This window comes from Pleurodeles waltl, chromosome 2_2, assembly GCF_031143425.1.
Source record: "Pleurodeles waltl isolate 20211129_DDA chromosome 2_2, aPleWal1.hap1.20221129, whole genome shotgun sequence".
Classification (NCBI taxonomy): Eukaryota; Metazoa; Chordata; class Amphibia; order Caudata; family Salamandridae; genus Pleurodeles; species Pleurodeles waltl.
The window spans coordinates 1,061,109,789-1,061,131,103 of NC_090439.1; the positions used below are offsets into that span (position 1 = coordinate 1,061,109,789).

The window sequence follows — 21,315 nt, forward strand, 5'->3', positions numbered from 1 at the left end:
TGTATAATTTGAGTTTATGTAGGGGATATTTAGGAATTTCCTAATTAAAAGAATGATCCTATTAAAGACCGTACTGTTTATGTTTCGTACATAGAAGGGGAAGGCTTTTTTGCAGGATCTTCATATGTTAGGGGCATGATAAAAGAAACAGAATTTATTTGGGAAGTCAAAGACAGTTGAGAATACAATACAACACGTAGGACCTGATCATGAGTGACTCGGTATTTTCATACCCATGCTAATGATTAGAGTTCCAAATTGTGTGGTGTTTACTGTATTCAGTAATTACCAGTTGTGTTAAATACCTCTCTAGGACATGGCTTCTCATGCATCACCCCAATAGCAGGGAACGGCCTCCCACACCACAGTAGAGCCTCCTTATTGTTAATTGAATTCCGCAAGAAGCTAAAGACCTGAATCTTTGAGTAAGGCTCTTGTGACCAACCCGGCGCACCTGCCAAATGCCAGGATATCCTCATGGTAGATTAGGCGCTATAAATTTCAGAACAGAATCCTGTTAAATTTCAGCAGGTCGAACATGCTGGAAATTAACAGGGAAAACAGTATGGTATTTACCATGACATAGATTTGGAAGTGGTAAGCACCAAAATGAAATGGAAAGTGAATTTATGGAGCACAACACTTGCTCAGAAAAGAGCTTCAAGGCTATAAAACCCTAGCTCCATTGCAGTGATCCAGTAAAAAGACCAAACCCTCATGAGTGAATAGTGACGTTTTCAGAAGATTAATAAAAAAAAGGATGACTTAACGATACCCTTAGTGATAAAGATATGTTATTCCACATATTGGTTCCTAGTACCACAACAGAAGAGCCACCAAACAACATATGAGAAACCTCTGGAGTTATAAGACAAAGGTAGTAGAGTAGATGATTTTAAATTTCTTGCAGGGATATAGCAGGAGAATGTATTCTAAACACTGGTGTGGCCTGAAAACTGCTATATGAATATAGGATGAAATTTAAATTGGATTCTTTTTGCAATGGGCAGCATATTAGGATCTTTTAAACTAAACAATATTGAGCAGTGCATCAGAGTGTAAAGTAGAAGCCCAGGCGCTGCATTTTGAATAAGGTGAAGACTACCAACAAAAGTGTGTGGCAGCCCAAAGTAAAGAGTATTCAAATCGTCAAGTCTGAAGATGATTAACAAGTGAATTACCATCTTCCTAGCCAAAAAAGGTAAAAATAGGAGACTCTTACACAAAGCACGTAGAAAAGACATTTTGAATTTGTGGCATGAATGAAAGGTGAGACTTAGATTTCACTGCTAGATTGTATACTGGTTGAACTGGAAAAGAAGGAGGACCTAGTTTACAAGGCCACCAATCGCTATTCCAAATCTGAGGGTTTAGGCCTAAAATTTGTAACTCAGTTTTATTCCAAATTAAGTTTCAAAGAATTTTGATTCATCCGTGAGGCTACGGATGTAAGACATTATCTGAAATTGTGTTTGATGGAGCCCAACTCATCTGATAGGGACACAATTAGTTGAGCATCATCCCCATAGGACAGTACCTCAAAGCCATAATCCTGAATAATTTTGGCTAATGGAGCCATATAAATATTGAATAAGGTGGGACTCGAGGCAGAGCCCTGAGGTATAACACAATCAAGCTGAATATTTTTGAATGTGTGTGGAGGAAGCCGGACGGAATAGGATTTGTTCGTCAGAAAACTGGTGAACCATGCAAGGGAAGGTCCCTTGACACCAATCTCCTTCAGAATTAGTGCAGCAGTGCCCTTCCTGTCTAATATAAATTTCAGATTCTCAGAAATCGTTAAAATTAGAGATTTAGTGGAGTAAGCTGCACAAAAGCTAAATTAAGAACTGTCTTAAAAGTATGTTGTTCCAGAAATGTTGTTAATACAAGTTTATGTGGGATTCTAGCATGTTTGCTGGAGCAGGTAACAGAGAAAATGGCCTGACGTTCGTGACAATAGTAGGACCTGCATTGGCCTTCTTCAAAATGGTTATAACAGCTGCCAATTTCCAGGCTTCCTGCAAAACGCCAGAAGAGGTGGGCTCATTTAGTATAGCGCTAAGCATAGGAGCTAGAGTAGGGGCATCTGGGGCCAGATTTAGAAGGCCCTAGCGCCACTGGAACGTCTCTTTTTGCGATGCTCCGGTGGCGCTAACCACTTCCCCATATTTACAAGGAGGTGTAATGCAACTTTTTGTGGCTTTGCACCTATTTGTAAATATGGGCCACTCCAACACAGTTTTCTGTGTTAGAGGGGCATGCAATTGGTGCTGCAGTGGGCGTTCCACCGCAACACACATTGCTTTTGATGCTGCCCCAGATTTTCAAGAATTCGTCAATCTGAGGTAGCGCCAAAAACTAACACCACCTCAGAGGTGCCATTAACATGGCACAACAAGGAGGAATACATTTATTCCTCCTTGTTTTTTGCTTTTTCTATGTGTGCTGCATTCTGCAGCACACATAGAAGAAGCAAAATGCTATGGATGATTGTTTATGTGCAGGAAGAGACACATTCTTACACGTCAACAATCACACCCCTCAACGCAGACACCCTTGCACTATGGTGCAAGGATGCCTGCATTGGTGCAGGCTGCTTAATTTAGCGCCGAAGTAGGGGGAAACGCAGGGGTGTGCAGTATTCATTTAAATATGTACTGTGCCAGTTTCTTGTAAATTTGGCCCCTAGTTCCAGAACAGAGAGAGGCCACGGACCATTTGGTGAACCAGGCTGCAGTTATTTTAAAAGCAAACATTTCAGAGTTGGATATAAGAGCAGAGGGGGTCATTTTGACCTCGGCGGTCTTTTGTCAAGACCGCAGAGGGACCGCTGTGCTGAAGACCGCCAGTGCAGGTGGTTTTCCGCTCTGCGTATTATGACTGTTGGCAGCCCCCCGTCCTTTTTCGGATGGAGAGCTTCCAACAGCCATACTGGCGGTCGGCGGGGAAGTGGAGGTTGCTCCACCACCACCGCCACGTCAACAGAACACCGTCCACCGAATCACGTCCTGTGATTCAGCGTGGCGGTGTTCTGTTGACGGTGTGGTGTCGGCGGAGCAGCCCCCATGGATCCCGTCCCCTCCCGGAGGATCAACGGACCAGGTAAGTTGATCGTCCGTTAGGGGAGGGGGGTGGGGGGATGTTGTGTGTTGTGTGTGTGCATGGGGGTGTGCGTGTGTGTATGTAGAGGGGGTGTGTGAGTGCATGTATGCTTGCGGGGGTGTTGTGTGTTTGGGAATAAGTGCGTTTATGTCTGTAGGTATGTCTGTATGGATGTGTGCGTGTATGTTTGAATGTGTATATGCGTGTCTGACTGTGTGTGTGGCTGTTGGCATGTATGCGGTGTGTGTGCGTGTATGTGTGTTGGTGGTGCCTGCGTGCGTGTCGGGTGTGAATGAGTGATGTGATATTGGGGGTAAGGGTGGGGAGGGGGGTCCTGCCACCTTTGGGGGTGGCAGGGGTGTTGGGGGGTGTAGGGGAGGGAATCGGGTGGGGGTGGGGGAGACCCCTATCAGTGCCAGGGAAGGAATTCCCTGGCACTGATAGTGCTTACCGTATGGATTTCATGGCGGTTCCAAACCGCATGAAATCCATGGCGGTCGGCCGGATCCAAATACCGCCGGCGGTATAGTGACGACCGCCGGGCTGGAGACCCAGGTCTCCAGCCCAGCGGGCGGAACAGAGAAGAGGCGGATGACCATGGCGGTAATCGCCATGGTCATAATTGCAAAAATGTGACCGCCAGCCTGTTGGCGGTCTTACCACCGCTTCTCCGCCGTCCGCCAGGGTCGTAATGACCCCCAGAGTCTTTGAACTTGGGGCCATCTCGAGTCTCCCTCCACAAAGGAAGTTTAGCCTCAGAAATTGTATGAATTGGCAAAAGTTTTTTAATTACCGAAAATGTATCATTGAAATACTATGCCGGTCCAGTACATGTAGTTTGGGTGGGATTGATTCGTGGCTTGGATGCTTCAGTAAAGGTCACAGATTTGACAATTTTAAAAATGGCCTTCGATGAGCACTTCCCCATCTCAATTTTATTGGCATTGAAAGAGGTTTTTGCTCTTCTAATTTCCTTATGATATATATGTAAACTTTCTGTATTTCGATTTGTCTGATGCAGTTAAAGATAAACGCCACTTTCTTTCAAGTTGTTGACATCGTCTCTTCATAAATCCCGTTACTTGTGTCTCCCTCTTCCTATGTGTGCTGCATCCTGTCTCGCAGGATTGTTTTTGTGCAGGAAGATGTTCCTTCCTGTACAAAAACAATCCTGCTTGCTACACAGGCACACTTGCACCATGGTGTAAGGATGTCTGTGTTGGCGCTAGCCACCACATTGTCCTCCAGGGCTGGATAAAGGACAGGAATTACCTATTGCCTTAAAAATGGCGCATTTAGGGGCATATTTATACCTGGTCTGTGCTGAATTATTGGCATTTTTACGCTAATTCAGCACAAGCATAACTCCATATTTATACTTTGGCGCTAGACACGTCTAGAGTCAAAGTTATGGAGTTAACATTGTTTTCTGGACGTGAAAACCTACCTTGCGTTAATGAGATTCAAGGTGGGCGTTCCCGTCCAGAAAAGGACGATATGGCCTTAGTGCCATATTTATCCCCCCGGGCTAAAAAACAGGAAGGGGGCATGGGGGTCTTAAATAATGGCTTGCTTAGCACCATTATTTAACGCCTGGGTATGGGCAGGTGTTACCCTACATCTACGACTTTGGTGTGCAACAAGTTCATTGTTTGATGTATGGTGAGAGCTGTCTCTGGTACAGACCCTGCTGTATTGTCTGCATTTGGGGAATGCCTATACCTGTGCGCTTATGTCTTTGTCTAAACGCTCAATCAATCAATCAATCAATCAATCATAGCATTTGTAAAGCACACTACTCACTCGTGAGGGTCTCAAGGCGCTGAGTGGGGGGGGGTGCTGCTACTGCTCGAACAGCCAGGTCTTGAGGTGTCTCCTGAAGGTTAGCAGGTCCTGTGTCTGTCGCAGGTGGTTAAGAAGAGTGTTCCACGTCTTGACGGTGAGGTTGGAGAACGATCTGCCACAGGCGGTCATTCTGTGGATGCCTGGAACGGTGGCGAGGGCAAGGTCAGCGGAGCGAAGCTGGTAGGTCGGGGTGTAGAAGGTGAGTCTTCTGTTGAGGTATTCTGGTCCGGCATTGTGCAGTGCTTTGTGAGCGTGGGTGAGGAGCTTGAACGTGATTCTCTTGTTGATGGGGAGCCAGTGCAGGTCTCTTAGGTGGGCCGTGATGTGGCTGTGGTGGGGGATGTCCAGGATGAGGCGTGCGAAGGCGTTCTGTATGCGTTGCAGTCTTTTCTGGAGCTTGGCCATGGTTCCTGCGTAGATGCTCATACATCTGTGCCTGTGTGTCAGACATTTCCCTTGATCTTTGCTATACTGCCAAACGTGCAAGTGCTGGTGCCCCTTACTGTCCAGGGAAATTTGCCGCTGCCAGCAGCAGGAAGTTGGCTTCCCAAACCACAAGGGCTCCCCAGCTAAATGTGCATCAGGAATCAGAGTGTAGCTTCAAGATTGCGGTGTGAGTAAAGGTGCAGAAAACCGCATTTCCCAGGTTCTCATAAAGATGAAAACGTCCAACAACTGATTTATGTTTTGGCAAAGACTGAATATGTTAATTTGTCCCTAGTATATGGCAGAGACATCAAAACCGACATTAAAATTAGTAATGAAGCCTAATATTATGAAAAACAGTGCCTAGGGGCATAAACACTACAGACTGATGCCGATCAATAGCTGATCGATTACACTGGAGCGCTTCTGACAAAACCAAACATAAAAGCAGCACAATGACCACAATGGATAACAGTAAAATGGATAATACAAAATGTTAGCAGACCAGTGGCAAAACAAAACTCGAGGGCGTCTCCCTGCAAAGTAGCTGGGGGGGTCCTCCCACTACCCCCCCCCCCCCCCTCCGGTCCCAGTCAGGGGCCTGTCGCCCGTGCACACTGTACTGTGCTGAGGGCCCCCCAGGATCTCGCCCTCCAGCCAGTGCAGCAGGCGTACATCCTTTACTATGGCTATTCGTGCATGAGCTCCACAATGCTCTACTGAGTAGTTACTTTGGTATGGGAGTTACTCACCGGTCCTTACCGGTGGAAACCCTGGTGAACACAAAGGATGATTGGAAGGTAGAAGATTCATCTCTGACCACATTATATCATAGTCAATGAGCGTGCATGTAATATACGCACATAGCTCCAACCTTTCACTCTTGTCTTTGTCCCCTACCAAAATAGAAGCTGATTATTTTACATAAATAAATGTATTGGGCTTCCTTCCAGTAAATAGAAGTATCTTAAGATATTAAAAGATGAAAAATGTGTCTATCTTGAATCTGTCCTGTCACACTTGCCATGGTTTGCAGGAAAGTTCATTCATTGCAGGGCAGATCTGCCATAAATAAAGTACTGCAGGCCTGACATTTATCAAAATTCCTGTGCATGCTCTTTCCATACAGAATATTTATCACCGCAGAAGGTTAATGCTGTCATTGGATTAAGTGCACCTGATAATTTTGAAACCATGTACAAACATTTTGAGTGGTTCGACTTTGGTGATGCAGTAATAGATTCTTGAAAACGCTAATCATAGAAGCTAATGTTTGCTAGTATGTTGACAAAATATAGCTTTCCAGCCGCAGATCTGCCAATAAAGGTCCCATAATATAATATTATGAAAATATGTAATTATTTCCACTCATTCAGTTATCAGTATTACAACTGAACTTAAAACATGATCAAACATTTTCATGAATGCATGTAAATTCAGGTATTTACTGACCTGTGAATAATATAAATGCACTGTCAATTACCACATTTAAGTCAAATAGTGTCATTTAACTACCTGGGCCTATTCATTCATCTGCTGACAACTTCTCCTGTTTCGGAATGCAGGATGGGGGCTACTTACCACTTTCCACAACCAGGGCCGGCTTTAGGACAGTGTGACTGGTGCGCCCGGACTGGTTGCTAATCTGGAGGGAGGGCACTGACCTCAGGGGGGCCGCTGTGGCTAGCAATAACTTATGATATAAAAGCATCTGCTGCAGAGCTCCTTGTGCATCCAGCTTTCAGGTAGCAATAAGAAATGTCAAGATAACTCTTGTGAGTAATGTTCCTGCTAAAGAGAGAGATCAGAGTTTTGTCTAGTGGCAGTTTTGACTCGCCACGAAGTAGTGCAGAGAGTTAATATACCTACTGCAAAGAACAGATCTGTATTTTATGTGGATAGCTGATTGGATCAGTAAAGCCAGCCATTACCAAAGCCTAAAAACAAGTGAAATGTGTGTGAGAGAGGGGCTGCGGAGGGATGAGGAGCACTTTTGCCCGGTTGTAGAGGGTATTTGAGTAGGAGGTCATGGAGGGGGCACCAAAAAAGCAACCCCACAGACTTGGCTGCTCTCTGCTGATGACGGGCTAAACCTAGAAACACGTGTCCAGAGATACACAGCACTTGCTGCACCTACTTAGGTGAAAGACTTTTGATTACTTTTTCAGCACAAAACGAAGTGACTGCATTTACCATGATGCATTGGGGCTAACTTTTTGCTTGAGTGTGAGGCAGTGTGCTCCCTTTTTTCTTTTTGTCCAAAAAAGAATGTTGCACTGGGCACCAACAGCGCTTAAGCCTGCCATGTCCCAGCTCCCACATGATCTCCCACATCATTAGGGAGGTCATGTTGAGAGTGAAGATGCACCGTAACACACACTGCAGCAATACACAGCACTATCATTAATGACGTAGTGTATGAAAAGAGTATTTCATGAGCGATGTATATGAGGTAATTAAAAGTGCATGATTTATAGTTACTTTAGGGCACGAGCTATAAATACTTGCAATAACCATAACTGGTAAATTTCAGTGATTTTGCTTATTTAAAACGGTATGATTTAACTGACATTTTCAACTAACTATAGCGTCTTTTCAATCTTTGGATTTTTCTGTGAAATTGTAAGGTTTTTTAATGCAAATAAGATAATATTGCTATGCCTAAGTATAATGTCACTTTGCATAATATGGAAAGCCAACTCCTAAAAACCATGCGCAGTATGTGGTTGGTTGCAGCATGGCTCTATAATGAACCTGACCTCCTGTGTGCAGCCATCCACAATGCCAAGCAGGCCTTCATCTGTGAACAGCGTTGGGTTGCCCACAGAGCCTGGCCTGCTACTAGGGCCTCCACAACTCCTTGTGGATAGTCAACCCTCCCACCCTTGCACACAGCCTTTGACTGTAGGACGCCAACAGCACACAGAGCCTTTGGCCATGCCCAGCATGGACTTGGCCGCAGGCAGCTAAAGCCTTAAATGTACAGCCAAAGGCTGTGAAATTGTGCACAATTTTTAGCAAACTAAAAAATGAATTTCCTACAGTAACTAAGGGCCAGGTGTACGACCCCGAGTTTTGCGAGTCGCAAATTGCCAGTGAACCTTTTTGTAGTCACGCAATCTGCATCGTACCATGCTGGAAAAGATTTCTAGCCAACGTTTAACTCTTTTTTGGGAGTGGTACCAGCCTAGCTCAATGTATTAGTATTAGACAGCGTTTGCCCAATGCTTGATGCAGGTATAATTCTCTGGTCTGGGTTGTATTAGATGTTATTAATGGAGCATTTAAGCCCTTCTCCAATAGGACCTTAATATTAGTTTCTCTTGACAGCTGGATTCAGTTGCTTTTTTATGACGGCTTTGATGGCAGAATAAGGGTTTGATTTTTGCACCCAGTTTTCTATGGTTAGTTGTAGTTTTTTACAGGTATGTTCAAGTGATTGTGCCATGGGTTGTTCCTGGTAGCGAAGTTCGTTTTTAAGATCACCTTCAATGAATTTTCAGGGCTGAAGTTATCTGGAAAAAGTATTTTGCCTGTGCGACCATACATTCAAATTTTTGTATTATGAGACTAAACTCCAGTCTAATCTGTGTGTCCCCGCATGTGGGCAATCGAAAAATTTGCTGACATCCCATTTGTTAGAAATTGAGTTTCTGGTTGGCAGGGGTATTTACCCTGTCCAAGCAGGAACCACAATCCTAATCAGGGCATGTCAGATACACCCCATAAATTAATCTGTGCTCACCGTTGGGTTACCTGGCACAGAGCAGTCAGGCTTTACCTAAGATCAATGCATAAAGTATTTGTTCAACACTTAAAACAGTAAAACAGTGAAAACACCACACAAGAATAACCACACCAGGTAGGAAAAATACAGTTTAAAAATCGGTCACCTCTAGCCTTTGGATTTTTCATTATGCCCTGATGACGGCGGGAGCAAGGTTCACTGTCATTTTGCCGGTTACCAATGAAGATAAGAAGTAAGTGGACTGCCTTATTATTGAGACCCTACCATTTTCTGGGAGATTGGGAGCATTTTGATTTATCGCTCACTTTGGAATGAATTTTATTTCAGGATAACATGGTCATTATTATTGGTAGTCTCCCTATGTGATGATTGTTGCTGATATCATTAATCTGGTTGCAATATAATACAGCTTGATTCTGTTTTTTTGTTTTACAATAGGTGTTGGTAGTGGAGGTGTTTGACATTGTTACTGGATGGATTACGGTGGTTGGGCATGATGAACTGAAATTATAGGTATGTGTAAGAATTCATACTCAGTTAGGAGGAGTTTGAATCTCTTGTTATAGGAGATACCATATCATATGATGGTTATTATGTGAGAATGTGGTAGGGAATAATGTGTTAGTCCATTTAAGAAATGATGCAGGTTAATTAATTTGGTTCCTGATATTGGTAACTGGCGTGAATATTTGAGATATTTGATATTTTATTTACTAGTTATTGAAGATAGCTGGCAATTTGTTACCATGTATTATATATTATGATCAATGATGGTTGGAACTGTCCTTAAAGAATAATCCCATCAAGATGGTTGCAAACTGACTATAAAAAAATAAAAAATAATGTGTAAATAATGTCAAAATGAATTTGATATGTAGTTGCATTGGTGTTTGTATGATGTTTTGTATTGAATACTGCTGGTGCAATGCTTTTTGTATACTGATGGTCATTTTAAACCTATTTAATTTTCTTTCTCTAATTTTCTTTTTCTTTTTTATTGTTTGTAATTTGTTGTTTGTTTTTTTTTTCCCTTGCTTTTCTCTTTTTTCCTTTCTTGATGTTTTTTGATGTCTGGTTTTCATTGGTTATTGCTTGTAAAGATATATTTATATATATATTAATAATGTGTGTGTATATATTTTAAGACATGGATGTTTGTTGTATTACAGCCCCGAAGAAGTCCTTTTTTAAAGAACGAAACGCATTGGCTGTGTTATGCTATGAATATTCGCTGTGTTCAAAAAGAATAAAAAGAAAATGAAAAGAAGATTTCTATGAACTCAATTTCTAAAAAAAATTGGACTCTTGAATTTAGTGTCCTGTGGAGCATCATCATTTGCATGTTCTCAATGTTTTCCTTCTCTAGGAATGAACCTTTGAAGCAGGTGCGGTATGAGTGCACACAGTTTTTACTTTCATAATTGATATAAAGGAAAAGTAGGGGTTAGGTGCATTAATTAATAGCCCGCTGCCATTTGTTAGGATATTACTAGCTTAGTACCTTACCATGAGATTTCATCTGTTACATAAGTCTTGAGACCATGTCGCATTTTAAGGATAAACGTGAAGACATGGCAAGGGAATTATTCTCAAATCAAGTTATAAAGGATTTGACCACCCTGAGGGGACATAGCCAAGAGGGTTTAAAAATAAAATTTCTGAAATTGGAAAGATTAAAAAAAAACAAGAGATGGCTAGATGGTGGGATGGTATTACTTTACAAAAATATTTAGATAACAAAACAATTCAGAGGGAATTGAGAATTCAAATTTTTCCAACGTTTGAAGATCTTGATGAAGAATCTCTGAAAGATTGGGAGGAAAACTTACAAGGTGCCTCATTTACGATGATGCGTATATTGATTAAACATTCCTATCAAAAAGTTGGAAAGCTGCAAGCAGAAATAGAGAAAATGGAAAAGGAAGTTGAGACCATGACTCCTAAAGATGCGATTAAAAAGAATTATGAAATATTGGACAAAGTTATGGAGGAACATCAGGTCTATCTACGTGACAAAAAACGATGGAAAATCAAACGAGATGATATGGACTACAAGGAGGGGAGAGTCTATACTTTTGCGCATACACATGATAATGTTAGAACATCTACATTAAATAGAAAGACACGTGAGGACACAATGGAGTCGGACTCTGCTAGTATGAGTTCTGTGACATCAGCAGAGAGTGTCTCTTCTAACAGTGGGGCTCCAATGACCTGTACACCACAGGGTTCATCATCTTTTTCAGTAGAGATGGAGAGAATCTGTTTGGGGACAAAATTAATGCAAAGAGGACAAAGATCAGAAGAGGTGGGAAGCGATGGATACAAAAACAAGGCATCAGAAGGACAGGGGGTGCAGACTTGGTCCAAGAAAATTAGCTGAAGAAGGACCTGGTGGTACAAAGATACTAATTGCACATGATATTTTCGATCATTCAGTGCAGGATGAAGAATTGATTATTGTTAATTTGTCCAGTCGGTCTATTAATAAAGTTGAATGTGATCTGTTAAGCAAAGGCTTGGACGTTTGTCCCACATAAATAAACAATCCGGTTGATCTGTTTGTTGACCTGTTTAGATTTAAACGTCTGCTCAAATTAAAGGATCATTTTAATTCCTTATATATACCACCGGCTCAATCTATGGAGGATGTATTGGTACCAACGCAATCTGTATCCGATTTACATGATCTTCAGTTGGTGATGTCATTGTCCGATAATGGGTTAGTGGACATTAATGCTTTAAGATCTGATTTAGGTATTGAAGAGAATATGTATGTGAATAGTGGTCTAAAACCTAATTCCAAGTTTATACCATCTTGGGCACATCCTAATATTGAGTCCTTTCGTACCAGGGTTACCAGTGACTTTCATAAAAGGATAGACAAATCAGCTCATTTTGCATATAAGCGTAACAATCTTACTATGGCTGAGAGGACAGCTTTACATACCTTGAAATCAGATTCATTTATAGTTATCAGGGAAGCTGACAAGGGGGGAATGTAGTCATTATGAACAAGTGTGATTATCTTAAAGAGATTGAGAGACAATTTAAGGATTTCAATTGCTATGAGCACATCCCCGCCAATCCTATGAATCCATTAAGTGAATACATCAATATGCGGTTGGTGTGTTGGCGTGAAATGGGTCTCTTAACCAATGAGGAGTACAATTACTTCTTGGTGAAGGACCCACATTATCCATGTATATATCCTCCCAAAATACATAAGGAGGGTTTTTTTTCCCCCAGGAAGGCCTCTCATATCTGGCATTTCATCCCCAATGGAGAGGCTGTCAGAATATGTAGACATATTTTTACAAAATGTTGTTAGAAATTTGGCTGCCTTTATACAGGACAGTAATGACATCTTAAATAAATTTGATGATTTTACCTGGTCGGAAGATCTGATGTTTGTTACTATGGATGTGACTAGCCTATATACCTGTATACACAAACACGTTGGTATTAGAGCAATTGAATCCTTCTTAGGTACTAGAACTGCTGACCATCTGGAACATAATGGGATGATTATTGAAATGATTAATATTATACTTTCTAAAAACTATTTTCTTCATAATGGCCAGTGGTACCATCAAATACAGGGTACTGCAATGGGTTCGAGATTTGCTTCCTCCTATGCCTGCCTTTTCATGGGTTGGTATGAGAGGGAACATACCTGGGGCAGATATGCTGCCTCATGAACAGATTCAATTGTCTATTGGGGAAGGTATATAGATGACATCATTATGCTGTGGAAGGGAACAGTGGAACTACTATTGGCATGTCACACTTTCCTCAATGATAATCCTTACAGTGTTAAATTGGGCATACAAATTAGTAAGGAAAGAAGAGATTTCCTAGATATTCAGTTTTAATTGAGGATAACAAAGTACAGAGCACTATGTTGAGGAAGGTAACAGCATGCAATAGTATTCTGCATGCAACTAGTGCCCATCCAAAGTCGGTCATTAACAAAATTCCCTTTGGTGAGATGGTACGGGCAAGACACAATTGTGGCACTAAGGATACATTTGTTTCCCATATGGATCGTGCTAAACAAAGGTTCAGAATTCAGGGATCTAATGAAAAAGTTTTAATGAACTCAGAAAAACGTATTGCTCTTATGACCAGAGGGGAGACACTCCAAGTGAGGGCTGGGAGAAATAGATGCAAACCGGCACAAGTATCTTTCATGACACAGTTTTCGGCCTTGAGTGACGATGTTTAAAAAATTCTGAAATGGCATTGGCACTTGCTTACTGAGGTGCCTGGGATCAAGAGATATATTTCTGATAAACCTAAAGTCACCTACCAATGGGTAGGACTCTTAGTGATATGCTATGTCCCAGTTATGTTACCACGACAAAAAAAAACTATGTGGTTATCTACAACAATGAAGGGATTCTTAACTTGCAAAGAATGTAATATTTGCAGTCTAGGATTGGACAAGATAAAAAACCTTTGCTAAAATACCTGCAGAGAATATGATATTAGATTTTTTATTAATTGTAGGACCAAATTTGTGGTGTATGTTGTAGGCTGCTCATGCAATAAGATTTATGTGGGGAGCACGATAAGATTGTTAAAATCCCGGATACAGGAACATGTTCGTGCTATAAAAAATAAAGACACAAAATATCCACTAGCATTACATTTTAGGGAACAACATCCAGATAATAATGAAATCTGGTTTCACAGCATTGATCATGCAATACCTGACCAAAGGGGAGGTAATAGGAAATTAACTTTACGGCGCACAGAGGCTGCGTGGATTTGCCGCTTGTGCTCTGTTAAGATGGGGCAAATTCTGATGACGAGTTACATTGTTTCCTATGATTTCCTCTCTTTTGGGTCATTCTCTATTGGTTAATCATTGTAGGATGATGAACATCAATACTGTTAAATATGTGGAACTAGTGTTTAAAAACATTTAAAAAAACAGTTAACTGGTTTGAGTGTATGCTCAGGGTGTTGTTGAAGAGATGTAGTGCATAAACTATTTATGACAAAAGATAATTAAGTCGAATATATCTGTTGACTTTTCTGGTATTTTAACTATAGTGGTGACGGTGTTAGATTGATGGACACTTGATGGAAATATAAGGGAGACAGTGGAACTAGTCGATAATTGGGAACTGATTGCATTGTTTATGTCCAACAGGGGAGGACAATTAACACTGGTGTTGGTGGTTGCGGGTATTTGATTTTTATGAGTGGAATGGTTTTTTTTGAGGATGGATGTCATCATTCACTTCGTGTTTATACGTTTCCTATGTAGTATTTTGAAGTCAAATTGCCATTATTATTTGGTTTGGATACCAGGAGGGGTAATTTTCATCTAGCCGTTTGTGATACTAAAATGGGTGCGTTACCTGGTAAAATTATATGGCAGGCAAATGATAGGTTGGGGATCTTTAGAAAAATTGACATTATTGTATGTGAACTCTCTGTACGTTAAGTAAAAAACATCTCAATCCAAGATGGCTGCCATGATGTACATGAATATTGGGCAGTTATAATCACTTGAGCTGCCTCTGTTGCCGGATGGGTATCATGTGTGGGATTTCACAGTTTGGTAACTTTTTTATGTAGATTTTGAGAGGACCATCATCATTCAGTGTATTTGTTATTGGTCTCTTTTAACTTACTATCAGACTCCGCTCTTATTGTGCTAAGCGTTATTGAAATTGGGTCATGAATAAGTGTTGAAGATATTCATGCAAAATACTCCACTTTAAGATGGCCGCTAACATCATGGAAACCCCATGATAACGTTAAGCCAGTTAAACGGGCATGACACTTTCATAGGTGTATTATGGCTAATTGGTAACAGAGTTTAAAAATCGGTCACCTCTAGCCTTTGGGTTTTTCATTATGCCCTGACGACAGCGGAAGCGAGGTTTGCTGTCATTTTGCCGGTTACCAATGAAGATAAGAAGTAAGTGAACTGCCTTATCATTGAGATGCTACCACTTTTGAATAAGTGTTGAAGACATTCATGCAGAATACTCCACTTTAAGATGGCCGCTAACATCGCGGAAATCCCATGATTATGGTAAGCCAGTTAAATGGGCGTGATGCTTCCATAGGTGTATTATGGGTAATTGTTAATGGAATTTAAAAATCGTCACCTCTAGCCTTCGGGTTTTTCATTATGCCCTTGCATGTTCTCAATGTTTTCCTTCTCTAGGAATGCACCTTGGCAGCAGGTGCGGTATGAGTGCACACCGTTTTTACTTTCATAATTGATATAAAGGAGAAGTAGAGGTTTGGTGCATTAATTAATAGCCAGCTGCCCTTTGTTAGGATATTACCTGCTGAAAAAGTACTTTGGATGGAGGGCTGTGTCGATGTCGAAGACCCGATACAAGGAGCAGAAGAGGTGATGTATCAGCCTCGATTCCTTCAAAGGTAAGTGATGCATCAGTTCCGTTCCTCATAGTCGAAGATGCACAGTCACTGAGCCACGCAGCCATCAATGTGATGTCCTCAAACAGTACTGAGTCAGCGAAACCCCTTGCAGTGAAGGTGATAAGTTTTTGTTGAGCTGTGCAGCTGACTCTGCGATGTCTTTGTCTTCGGCAGCAGCAGTGATGCATTGAGGGTAGAAGTGTTGCTTCCGACCAGCCCAATACAGCAAAGCATGGATTTTTGGTAGAAACAGCTGAATAACTCACTTTCAAAGGCCCATGACTGGATTAGAACCACTTGGCAGGGTAAGACTCACAGGTGGCAGGAGTAAGTGATGTCCCTGAGACTTCAGAACAGGAGGCAAGCCAGCAAGCCCTTGGAGTCACTTTGGTTCTAGGGATGCAGGGATGTAGGGCCAGTCCTTCTTACTACCAGGCAAGGAGGGCCGCAGAGCAGGCACAGCAAAGCAGAGTCCAGCAAAGTTCATCAGAATCCAGAAGAGTGCTAGTCCCTTGAACAGCACAGCAGTCCTTTTTCCTGGCATAATTTCCTCAGGTCCAGAAGTTTATTGATGTGGTGCATAAGAGGTCATTCTTATACCCAGTGGTTCCCTTGAAGTGGGGAAGATTTCGGAGAGAAGCCTTCGAAGTGCTCACAGTCCCTGTCCTTCCTACCCTGGGTCCAGACACACTGCAGGGGGTTATTCAGCCCTATGTGTGGGCTGAGGACACAGCCCATTCAGGTGTGTCAGCTCGTCCCTCCCATCCTGCCCTGGATGACCCATCAACATGCAGATGGATACTCAGTCACACCTAAGCTCCCTTTGTGTATGGCTGTCTGGAGCGAATTCACAAGAGCCCAGCTGTCACCCACCCAGACCTGTATTCAGAGACAAGCAGAAGGCAGTAGGGGCCATCTGTACAAAGGCATTTTGCATTTCCTAACAATGTGAATCGCCATTTCATGCCATTAGGAAATGCAAAATGCCAGTTCAGAATGTACTTAAGGCATTCGCTGTTGTGCAAAATGCGATGCCTACCTAGTAGAAATCGCATTTTGGAAATCACAAAATAGGAAATTGCACATAGAGATTTCCCAATTGTGAATCAGTAACCGCATGTACAATGGATTTCCTAATTGCAACTAGTCACAAAATGCCTGTTTAGGAAATGCAAATACCTTTGATTCAGATCAGGTGGTAATCAGATGCATAATATAACAAAGCACCCAAAATGCATTAGGCTCTTTCACAATGGTGGCTTTGAAAGTTGTGGAGAGGAAGATGAGAATTTTGTCAGGGAGGCAGAGAAGGAGGAGGAGACAGGAGAGGCTACTTACAGTTTGAATAGACTGAGGAGGAGATTTATGAGTGGTACAGAGTGAGTAGACACGGAATTCTTGATTTAATTGCTGAGTTACAAACTCAACTACAGGTCCCAAACCTCAGAAGCAATGCAATCCCACCACATGTGCAGGTATTGTGTTGCCTAAACATCTTAGCTTCTGGCAGTTACCAGGGCATCATAGCTGTAGCAATCGGGTGTCATAAAGTGCCTTTTCCAGGTTCTTTCACAGATTTCTGGACATCATGGTGAGCAAAGTTAACCAATTTATATCTTTCCCCAATAACCCCCAATTTTTGCACCAAACCAAATTGATGTTCAACACAGTAGCACAGTTCCCAAATGTCATTGGCTTTGTTAATGGTACCGATATTGCCATATGTACCCCTCAGCAAATGAAAATGTACAAAGGGACAGGAAAAGCTCATACTAACTCAATGTGCAGGTAGTGTGTGATGCATGCCTCCTACATTATAACAGACCTTGTGGCCAGATTCCCAGGCAGCACCCACAACTCATTCATGTTCCGCCACTATGGAATATAAAACAAAGGGAGAATTTGTCAGTGGTTTCCTACCAGGTAAGAGAATCGAACACTCAATGAATACAGTGGCCAGGACAATGTGTTAACATGATTTAATGGTTTTCCTTCTCGTGCTCTTAAGGTGACAGTGCACATGCCTTCCATCCCTGAATACTTACACCATCCCTGACTCCAAGGACAAGAAGTGAAAGGTAGTACGACAGGGCACACATGACAACATGTCCAATCATATAGAGGGCCTTTGGGATTCTGAAATCCTGGTTTCTCTGCCTCCACAAGACCGGTGGGGCACAACTGTACAGACCGGAGATCTAACTCTGATGACTCACCACCACTACAGATGCAGCAGGAGGGTAAACGTGCACCACACACTGAGATCACCAACAACTATTTCTGAGTTAAGAGTAATTGAAACATCTAATAAGGAGACACCAAACCTGATGGTAATGGTTGGTGCATAACTGAGAAACCACCTTTTATTTAGGTAGCAACAACATTGTCTCACTCAAGGATCAACTGTATCCTTGTGGATTTAACATTGTGAAAAATAAACAACAAAAGGGCATATTTACAAGAAACTGGAACATCAGTGCTGAAGCACCAGTTTTCCTGTGTCTCCCCTTCCTCACCTAACCGCACCATGGGAGTGCCGTATTTACAATACGGTGCGCAATGGCACACATTAGGCCAATAGCGTCAACATTTTTTACACTATTCTGGCGCTTTGCTGCACTAGCATCCAAAATTTGGGCGCAAGTGCAACAAAGTGCAAGGAGGCCCATTGGTTAAAATGGGTGGGTCACTTTAATGCCTGCTTTGAGCAGGCGTTAAAAATTACACCAAAAAGGACGAAGTGAAATCTTGTAGATTTCACTGCACCATTTTGCAGGCTTCCTAACACCGGAACGCCCCTCTTGCGTACATTATGCCTGATGCAGGCATAATGTGGCGCCAGGGGTTGCAGAGTGGCTCAACACTATGCGTTGCACCACTTTGTTAATAAGGCACTGCGAAAATTGCTTCCTTGAGCCACATTAGCGTCATAAAAAATAAAGCTAGTGTTGCACAAGGAGGCACTAGGGTCTTGTAAATCTGGCCGACAATATGTAATGCCAAACAAAACAAAGGCAACTCATTCATCTGAGTGTTTAGTGGGTCACTTTTTCAGCCCCTGGGGTTGGGTGCCTTGTCAACAGTACTGGGCTGTGTGGCTATTGACATGTTAGTTGGCTTGAACACCTGTAACTGCATGCATCCTGTATGGATGTGCCACTGACGCTGGAGCCCTCTTCAAGCTCAGATTGGGGTGGAATGTTGGGTATACAGAGGTCATAGGGCTGTGGTCATTTGCACTAGCCCACGTACAACATCCTGATAGGAGTGTCCCATGTCAGTCTGTATGTTCACAGTCTGCCTTGCTAGTGTTGTGGCTACTGCCGGTCAGTTGATGGAAAGTTTGAAGGAATCAAACCTTGCCATGCACTGCCTGTGCCTCTGTCTCTGCAGACGGTGCTCCTTCTCCATTGCAGCTAGCCATCATTCCTGCTCTTTCTCCAATTTCAGCATTGACCTAGACATTCATAGCAGATGCCTATTCACAACCCTTATTTGTTTTATTTGCAGGTGCTGTAGAGAGATGATGGTCCTCTCCAAGCCCCCAAAACAGGAGACCTGTTCAACATGTTCTCTGACACGTTCTCAATATGGAATGTGGATGTTTGACCTCTATGCATTTTGTGTGTCCTGCCATCCAGTGTTGTGGGATCCCTGCCCAGCGATTGTCCCTTATTACTGTCCACACACTCTGGCAATGGTGAGAGGTTTGCTCTCCTGGCAGTTGGGTGATGGGCTGAGTGGATATTGAGATTGTATCCTCAATTTCCACATGACTGCCAGTAGCACCTTTGGCTTCAATGGGTCCTGACACATCTGGGAGGTGTTCAATGGAAATACATGTTTGTAGTTAGTGTAAATAAATGGATATTTGTCCACAATATTGTTGTAAATGTGATTTATGTGTTTGTGACATGTTTATGTTTTACAGATATGTTTGGTGCAGTCATCAGCACACAGACCAACAGGCAACTGATGTGTACTACAACACCTATGATGCATTGCCAGATGGGGCAAGCATCTTAATTAAGTTATTCCTGCTGTGATGTATGATATATGGATTTGCTACCAATATGTTATGTTAGGTAAGTAAAGGGAAGATGACTTATCGTGGCTTGTGCCTGCAGTATTGGAGGTGTCAATGCCAGACACTCCCTCCACACTGTCTGGTTCAAGGGTTTCCTCGATGAGTGTCTCCATGGAAGTGGGAGGGTGTGTGTTGAGAGTCCACCACCTGTTCCGCGTCCCTCAGCCATTCTGCTGGTCGCCTTCTCTTTGCGTGAGACCTCAGGTCATACCACCTTTTGCATATCTCATGCCCTATATTTGTAAGCATCTTGGTCTGACACAATCATTCTGTATCCAGAAAGTGTCATTTCTTAGTTTGCAATTTCTTATTAGGAAATAGCAATTTTGCAATTTCCTATTTTGCGATTTCCTACTTGAGAATGTAATTCTTGTTTGTCCTATAAATCGCTAATTGTGGAATCAGCAGTTTGTGGAATCAGTGGTTACAAACATAGACCCATGTTTATGAATAAGAACTGATACGCCATTCTTTCTGAGCCCCCCTATCGGCACCTAATGGCACCATAGCTGTGCGGAATTTATAATACGCACACCATGGTAGTCATTAGCACAATAGCGTCAAATGTTTTGATACTATTGTGGCGCTTTGCTATACTAGCATAAAATTTTGTGATGCTACCGTACTAAAGAATAAGAAGGTCCGTAGGTTTCTATGGCTGCGTCATTTTGATGAGTGCTCTGAGCAGGCATTAAAAATGACACTAAAAATGGTGCAGTGAAATCTGTTGAATTTCACTGCACCATTTTTGCGGGCCTCCTAGCACTGGAGCACCTCCCTGGGATACATTATGCCTGGTGCAGGCATAATGTGGTACAAGGGTTTATAGAATGGATCAATGCATCCATTACAAGAAATGACTCTATGGCGGCACTAAGGTGGCGCTAGGGGCTCTTAAATATGCCCCATACTGTTTTGCAATTCCTAGGTAACGATTTCCATTGATTTGCAATTTGGAAATCTCAAATCTGATTTTTCATGTACATGCCCCTAGATGATTTAATGAAAGAAAATGCTAACTTTCTAAAAGTGAAATTTTCAGAATTACAATTTAAAATCCAACTTCACCATTCATTGTGATTTTAAATTGTGATTCCAGTGACACCAAACTTGGGAGGCTTATCTCTTCACAAATTACACTTATAAAATGTAATAAAGAAAACCCAATGTTAACCTATTGGGAGATAGGTCTTGCAGTATTGAAAAACAAAATTATGAGTTTTTCACTATCCTGACATGTAAAACCCAAACGATGCATAGCAAGGAAGCGGACCTAAAAAATGGCAGTAAGTCCGATTAGTGTCAAAATGTAATGCCTGGTCAGACCAGGCATTAATAAGAGGCCCACACACCACCACTCGAGGTAAACACACAGAAGGAGCATTTTCAACCTCCAGGACAACATGGAAGTGATACTGCACCAGCTTTGCACACACCGCAGATGTCAGCGAAGACAGAAAGTCCTTCCACCAACACCACAGCAACCTCAAACACATCCTCAGCAGTCACAAAGGTAGCGCAGTAGGCAATAGAGGATCTTCAGACAGCAGACAACCATCTCAGGGAACAAGATGTGATCAGGATGTACCGACTGAACAGAGAGTCCATTGAACTCCTGCTGCACCACATTGAGCCACACATCACAGCAAGGTAGCAAACTCTCACTACTGTTCCACCTATGACAAAACTCCTC

The 21,315-nt window shown here is 42.3% G+C and overlaps 1 long non-coding RNA gene across 2 annotated transcripts in view; it reads left to right on the forward strand.

Moving 5' to 3' along the window:
• The window catches only part of LOC138274591 (uncharacterized), a 118,993-nt gene extending 106,557 nt beyond the window's left edge, over window positions 1–12,436 (forward strand). For both annotated transcript variants that reach the window (XR_011200388.1, XR_011200387.1), the window contains 2 exons: window positions 9,563–9,637; window positions 10,294–12,436. This is a non-coding gene — a long non-coding RNA (uncharacterized lncRNA). The remainder of the gene's footprint in view (window positions 1–9,562; window positions 9,638–10,293) is intronic.
• Window positions 12,437–21,315: the final 8,879 nt, after the last annotated feature.